Here is an 8,131-nt window from a genome sequence, read left to right as displayed (position 1 = left end):
CGACAGCCAAGGTGATAATAAGTGTACAGCTGGTGGCGTCGGTGTGTATAACCCAGGATTCTGGGGCATGGTGAGTGCTGATGACTGTTTGATGTCTATTTCCTAAACAAACATTGTTTTACTTCTGCTCTGAACTCCATGAATAATAGTAAACATGGCTTCAGGTTCTCATTTCTATCAGTTGGATTCCAGTTTTTCATTTTCCAAGACATTTCAGATCTCCTCAACATTTTCTTCAACTTCATGGATCTACTTATGAATGCTTGGATGGTTCTGTCTTCTTTCCATTTTCTTTTTGATATCTTTTTGTACTTCAAATCCTATGATTTGTCTCTCTTCAGAATATAGGAGGAAAAACGTACAAAGTGGTCCTTTATGTTCGCTCGTCAGGATCAATTAATGTATCAGTATCTTTGACAGGCTCAAGTGGGATGCCGACTCTGGCTGCTGCGAACATAATGTAAGTACCATTTAAGTGCCTGTAGAGGCCCAGATAAATAGTGTTAATTTTGAAAATGTGGTATCCTTGTGGACCATTGAATTTATTCTGCACTCTCTCCAGCCCATCTTATTGCCCTTTCTGGGGCAGCTTCTTTTCTTTTGAGTGAAAATAGTATGCATCATGTGGTATGAAGAGTCTTGAAAGAGTGACGCCAGGAGAGAGAGGATCGACTGGATCAGCATGATGATGTTTGAAAGTGTTATTGCAGAGCTTCTGCTTCTGACGTATCAAACTGGACAAAGATGGAGATTCTTTTGCAAGCCAAGGAATCAAATGCCAATCCTACACTTCAGTTGACGACCACAAATAAGGGAGTGATATGGTTTGATCAAGTCTCAGCTATGCCTCTGGAACGTACAAGGTATCAACTTTTTTGCTTTGACACACCAATGCCCACTGACACATGCTCAAAAAGATTTATGCCCGTTCTTCTGTTTGAATCATTGTTTCTTTTGAACAACCTTGCGGTTTTCTTTTCTAAAGTGATCCGCTTTTGCCATACATTCTCTCTTTGAGGGTAAGTTATTTATCACCAATTATTTTCTTTTGGCAAGGGTTCGTCCCTTAACCCTATTGAGAGGGATTATGTCAGTATGGCTGTCTTCGATGCCAGCATAGGTAGACTAATACAGAGAGAAGACTTTTCTAAAGAGGAATTTAATATCAATATTCCATACTGCTTCAACATCTAGTCAATAATTTTCAAATTGAGCATTTCTTCTCTTGGGTTTTATGTGGAGTTGCTGAAGCATGGGATGTGAATCTACATGCTTTTAGCCGAAGCACGAGAACTTCACTATAGGTACTTTTAATACTACAATTCTTTGCTCTCTGGAAAAATGTTATGCGTTATAGTTGCTTATCTAAACATCCCTTGATGTTCCTCCAAAAACTTACCTTGCAACAGGGACATGGTTTCAGAACTGAGCTTGTTAAATTGCTTGAAGATCTTAAACCTCAATTCCTTAGATTCCCGGGTATATAATTTTTCTTTTACATTTTAGCTCATGCTACAATAACGTAATATGAGGTGGCCCGTGTGCATCTAGACTGAATATTGGCGATCTCAGATGCTAATTTTCCTGAGTTGCATCAAATGCAAGTATCTTCTTCTCTCATCAATCCAATAGTTTTTCCCAGACCCAAGTTTTGCATGTCTCTAACCATCAATAGGCATTGCAATAGGTATCCCCAGAACAGCTCACAGTCAGCTTAATAAGTTACTCGTACTTCTCATCTTATGGTCATGAAGCATCTTTTCTTCATTTTTCCTCTAGGTGGCTGTTATGTTGAAGGTGCATCGTTAAGAAACGCATTTCGCTTGAAAGAAACTGTTGGACCATGGGAAGAGAGACCTGGCCACTTTAATGATGTGTGGTGGTATTGGACTGATGATGGTCTTGGTTACTTTGAGTTCCTTCAGGTCAGTATTTATAATTTTGATTGCAATTATTTATTCTTGTAAAAGTACTTCTAGGACGTTGAAGATGTACATTTGGGTTTAATTGTATAATGTGATGGTTACTTTCTTTGCAGCTCGCAGAAGACCTGAAAAGTCGACCAATATGGGTGTTTAACATTGGTACTTTAGCATCTTGATGCTATGTTACTTTTTTAATTCTTGATTACCATATTCTGCTGGTCCTTTTTTTTCTTTTACTTTGTTATTTTTTCTTTCTGCAGGAATCAGCCTCAAGGATCAAGTTGATACTTCTGCTCTCTCGCCTTATATACAGGTGAGCCCAAATACCGTCCAATCTCGTCAATTAATGGCCTGTTGACATTGATCGGTTAACAAGCAACGGTAGCCTTACCCAATTGTCTGTTAGTATGTCTCGTCATCTCTAAAGCAGAACCGACAGTATCAACGTGCACTGATAGATATAATGCATTTAATTTCCTCAAATAGTAAGAAATGCCTCCATGCATACATTCCATCAGTATGCAATTACTTTTACACAAATTGTCATTGTCAGTGAATGACTTCTACTATTAGAAAGCAAGAGGATTAAATATTGAGTGAAGATAATGGACACATCTGGGCAAAGCATTCCTTTTCAGTGGCGCCAGATTTATTTTGGACACATCATCTTTTAGCTGCCTTTTCTTTTTGTTCAACACTTGAGGTGGTTATTATGGATGAGACTCCATGGATCTCGATCATTTGGTCATGTAAATGTCGTCTCAACTAAGTCATGTGGAAATATTGTAGCTGCTCTTTTTGTAATGTGTGAGCCACTGGTTTCTCAATTTAAGTTGCCTGGACATTTACTAGCTGCTCTTTTTGCAAGTGTTAGTCCTTTGGTTTAGATGAATATTCTTTTTCACGTGATGTCGACAGTTTGCAGCCCTTACTCACGAGATAAAATGTTCACCGTCTGTCCATTTGAAGGGTCTGTTTGCTTTCTAGTAATAAAGGTTATGTCAAGGTCAATGACCTTTAACTTAACTCCAGGAAGCACTTGACGGCATAGAGTTTGCTAGAGGGAATCCCAATTCTACATGGGGATCCTTGCGAGCTCAAATGGGACACCTGAGCCTTTTGACCTACGATATGCTGCTATCGGGAATGAAGACTGTCACAATAAGAATTACCTAGGTTGGTTTGTGACTGTCGTCTCTTTTTTCCTGATATTATGTCTGAACTTCGAATGGAGGACTGATCCGGCAAGATCTCCTTTTTGTATCAAACTGACCAGGGAATTACCTCAAGTTTCATAGCTCTATAAAAAGTGCCTATCCAGACATTAAAATGATTTCCAACTGCGATGGCTCTTCTCAACCATTAGATCACCCAGCTGATTTCTACGATTGTCACGTAAGTCGAACATTGACTTCTTTAATGCTGCAATCGGCTGTTGCTGCAGATTTCTTTGTGTTATATCCTAAATCATTTCACTGATAAATACCTTTCCTTCTTGCTTAGATCTATCGATCTGCCGACAGTCTATTTTCTATGGCTCATAAGTTTGATAATACGTCCCGCGCTGGTCCAAAGGTGTGGTCTGATGTGTCTACTCGTAACTAATATACACATCCAACCATGCCTTACTGTTGATCTTGTGATCTACTGTGTTCAGGCTTTTGTAAGCGAATATGCTGTGACTGGGAAAGATGGGGGCACAGGAAGTCTGTTAGCAGGCTTGGCTGAAGCTGGCTTCCTTATTGGGCTAGAAAAGAACAGGTGTGCTCTCTGTTTCCATTTAAGTGTGTGTGTGTGTGTGTGTGTGTGTGTGTGTGTGCGTGCGTGTGTTTGTGTGCGCGTGCGTGCGTGTGCACACACTTGCTCACATGCCTTTAATTTCCATGTGAAAAGAGGTAACAGATGTAGCTGACTAATTATTTTCACATTGGGGAAATCATTTGAATTCAAGGATGTCGCTCTGATTTTCTTTTGAGTTCATCCTTTGCAGATGAATTAAAGAAAAGGTTATTGATCATTATCATCTTGTCTGTTTGCAGTGATGTCGTTGAGTTGGTATGCTATGCACCGCTCTTCGCCAATTCAAACTATAGGAGGTACTTCCCTTAATGGCCTTTTTGAATATTGGTCTGGTGGAGACTTTTAGCATTAAGCAGGATTTTTTAAGTTAGTCCTGGCTAAGGTTTGACAACTCTTCCATCCCTAGGTGGAAGCCAGATGCAATCGTTTCCGATTCATCACAAATCTATGGAACTCCAAGTTACTGGGTGCAATGGTTTTTCGCCGAGTCGAGTGGAGCAACTCTTCTTGATACTACAATTCGAGCGAATTCCTCCAGCTCACTTCTCGCGTCGGCAATCACATGGACGAATTCAGAGGATAAAAAAAGCTACATAAAGATCAAGGTCTGTGATAGGGTGCTGTACATTGATTTTGTGTAGTTGTGTTTGTGCTCTAATCCCGGTTAACGTTCGACTTTTGGGGTCGATGGGATTCCTTTTTTTCAGATGTGAGACGCAACTATAGTAGGAAATAAGAGCAGTGTGGCCCTCATGAAATAAATGCTGCAACATTTACTTTCGTGCGTCTTATCCACATAAATGAGCGTTGCCTCGTTGGGTAACCTGGTAATTTTTTGCAGATTGTGAACTTCGGTAGCAGTTCGGTTAATCTAACAATTTCCATTAGCGGCCTGGATCAAAATTCGATACAAAAGTCTGCATCCTCAAAGATGGTTTTAACATCTGCTAACGTGATGGATGAGAACTCCTTTTCTGAGCCGAACAAGGTCAGAACATCTCATCTTTTCCCATTTCGCCCCGCCGACGTCTCATTTAACTTCAAACTTGAATGTGGACATAATCTATCATGCTGGCGAGTGCAGAAGGATGTGTTAGTTCATCTGTATAGATTTTCTGCAAGTCTAGTTGAAGATAGGATGAGAAATGCAGTATAGTGAGTACAGGCTTAGTGATGTGAAGGGTATGTTCTCATCTCACCTTCCAATATATGATTTTGGCCAATGCAATGCAGGTGGTGCCGATCCAAAGTATACTCGAAAACGCAGGCAAAGAGATGGATGTCGTTATCTTGCCCTACTCGTTTACTTCCTTTGATTTGTTAAAAGAATCGACCAGCATCTGAATTGTGAGATTTCGTTGGACCACTACCAGCTCTTCTAAAAGCTATGGTCCCACAAAATCTCACATGAATCAAGGGAGATGATATTCTTCTAGATCTTCTGTCTAATTTATGTAACTGATAAGTGTAAATTATATGGAATAATCTCATAACTCAATGTTATCGCCCTCAATCCAAGCTATGTAGATCTTTGTGGTTGCAATATGTACTTCTTTCTCGGCTGCTGCTCGATACTGTTGAACAGCAAGTTATCTTACATATGCTGCTAAACGAGTCATTCTCTCTCATCTTGTTAACTTGTCATATGCATTATCCTTGTTTCGTTTGATTGAAGCTGCGCGAGAGATGCGGGATTTGGCCAATTCGTATTGCAAGTGGGTATTAATTCCTAAATCAACATGAATGGACAGTCTGTGTTTTCATGTCTGTTAGCCCCCCACTCCCTCATATCAATCGATACAAAACAATCAAATTATGAATTCACATCAGCCATTGATACGAAATGCTAATCCGTCCACATCATCTATGCAACAAAGGATCTTCATCATCCATTAATTCCTAAGTTCCATCGGGCACGTATATTTCTTTTCAATAATCTATATTAAGTTGATTCCAAATATATAAAACTTTACGCTGACCATGTCAGATAAGATAGAAGTCAAAAGGTCAGATAGCTAATCCACACACGAATCTATTTGTGAACTTGGCAACACGGAGCATGGAATTTGTGCCTTGCATCTAATTCGGATGGGTATTATTTTCTTTGATCAATCGACAGACCCCGATAAGGTTAATACAAAATAAAATTGATAAATCATAAAACATTTTGTTAACAAACAGCAGATAAGATACTTAGAAGTTTGGCCGGTAACATGACCTTTTTCTCGTAGTGGAGGTGATTTCTTGAGCCACATAGCTTATCAATCCACTTCTATTATTAGCTCGCCTGATCAGGACCCGCCACCGGTCCTTCCTCCTCGGGGACTGGTTCTTGACTCGTGATGCATTACGGCCACTGTTTTGTCAGCATCTTTTTGACAGCTGCGGACCCGCTATTCTTTCGTTTGCCTACGATCTGAGCTTATCCCTTTGCTTTCGTGGACAAACAGTCTGTGCAAAGCAAACCATTATCCTAATGCTCAAGGCAGGCGATTAATTGGGTCACTTGTCACTAGATTTGGGGCGACAGCAATTCCCAGCCGTAACTTGTTTGTCTTCGTAGTCTTGAAGTGAACGCAAGGCATCATAGGATAACACTCCACTCTTTTTCCCTATTCGGGATTTGCCTGCCTTTTCGATTTTGCACTCATCGTCACCATGACTCTTGTAGGATGGACAATGTAGTGCCTCCTTGATGTTTATCCGTCATCACTTGATTGCATGGGCAATCTTGTGTGGATGAAGAAAACATAGCAAAGGAGGAAAGCATTCGATCTCTCTCTCTTTACAAACGAACCGTCATTTCTTTTGATAATTTATATCTTTTCAAGGTGGTTTTTTGGCTCACTTCACAGGAGCAGTTAGATTATATATGATTCACATGGATCTCACATGAGATCGATAGTCTCCGGAGAGATTTAAATAAGAAGGAAAATGTTAATTCCTTGCGATGTTTGGATTGTGTTTAATTGTGCAAAACCTCTAAGCATAATGTTGCGAGTATTAAACCATCTAGAAGAGACAAGACCCAATTTGACTACACATATTATTATATCGATCACATTTGTCACTAGAGTCTTCTATGCTTTTTAGCAACTTCGTTTGTTTATTTTCTTTTGAAATTGATACTTAGTATGAGCTTCATCGACGGGACGGATTTAAATATTACAATCTCAGGTTTATGTTGTTTTTCCCTCTTTTGTATCTTCCATGTTTTAAGCCATAACTATTTAGTATTTTATCCTAAGTAATTAGAACTTTAAAATTGCATTTGGTCGCCTGGATTACTAATAAGGGAATCCAGGATAGGATAAGATATAGATTCAGAAATTTTCCTATATCATATTTACTGGTGAATTGCAATAATTACTAGATATTTTCATATCTCATCATGTCCATTATTTGGTAGGAACTGCATATTAGTGTAAATGCATAAATTAAAATTATAAGAATTCATCCATAAAGAAACCAAAAATGCATAAATGGAGGCAATTACAACATAGGAAATAAATCCAGGGATTTTGATATGTTGTATCCACTGTTTCATTAAACATAGTAATAGAATCGAATATTTTCATATCATATTATGTCTATTGCTTGGTAAGAACTGTATATAAGTGTAAATGCATAAACAAACATGGTAAGAGTCTTTCATCATTACTAATAAAAGAAAGCGGAAATGCACAAACTGAGGCAATGATAGGATAGGAAATAAATCCAAGGACTTTGCTATATCATATCCATAGTTTGGTGAATCGCAATATCCGAAGAATATTTTCATATTCTATCATATCTATTATTTGGCAAGAATCGTATATCAGTTAAATGCATGAACGAAAATGGTAATAATCTCTCACAATTCGCTAATAAAGAGCTAGAAATGCACAAAATGACACAATTATAGGATAGGAAATAAGTTCATGAATTTTGCTATATCTGATCCGTTGTTTAGTGTATGGCAGTATGATATTTCCATTCTATTGTTTGATAGGAACTGTATATAAGCGTAAATGCATAAACGAAAATGATAAGAATCTGCCACAATTCAACTCGCCTGCTGTTTTTGTGAAGTTTCGACTGGAGAAGGAACTTCGATTCTCTTGTTTCTTTCGTGAAGGTTCAACCTAAACCAAACCTGAACCAAAGAGCTATATAAGAGAAAGAGCTCATCGGTAAATAATGGAGATTTTAACTCGGGATTTTCTTTTTTTTTTGCCTTCATCTATATGCATCAAATTAAAATGAATATACAAGCTACTCTTTCCACGCGATCTGCATGAAAGCACCATGCGTGCCGCATGTCAATAAAAGAAGGCAATTTATGCATAAATTTCGTCTACTCGACTCTTGATCGGAACGCTCATTGAAGGGGAAAAATGGCGAAGGAAGCCTTTGAAAAACCGTTG

The 8,131-nt window shown here is 38.7% G+C and overlaps 1 pseudogene; it reads left to right on the top strand.

Annotated features, from left to right (window-relative positions):
• The first annotated feature begins 1,095 nt into the window (after positions 1–1,095).
• On the top strand, positions 1,096–5,362 carry LOC115669726 (alpha-L-arabinofuranosidase 1-like; annotated as a pseudogene).
• The last annotated feature ends 2,769 nt before the right edge of the window (positions 5,363–8,131 follow it).

Source organism: Syzygium oleosum, unplaced genomic scaffold, assembly GCF_021117445.2.
Source record: "Syzygium oleosum isolate NSW1041296 unplaced genomic scaffold, Sole_v2.1 Sole_v2.23, whole genome shotgun sequence".
NCBI classification, from domain to species: domain Eukaryota; kingdom Viridiplantae; phylum Streptophyta; class Magnoliopsida; order Myrtales; family Myrtaceae; genus Syzygium; species Syzygium oleosum.
The sequence above is the reverse complement of the archived record's forward strand: the minus strand, read 5'-3'. Positions and strand labels throughout refer to the sequence as shown.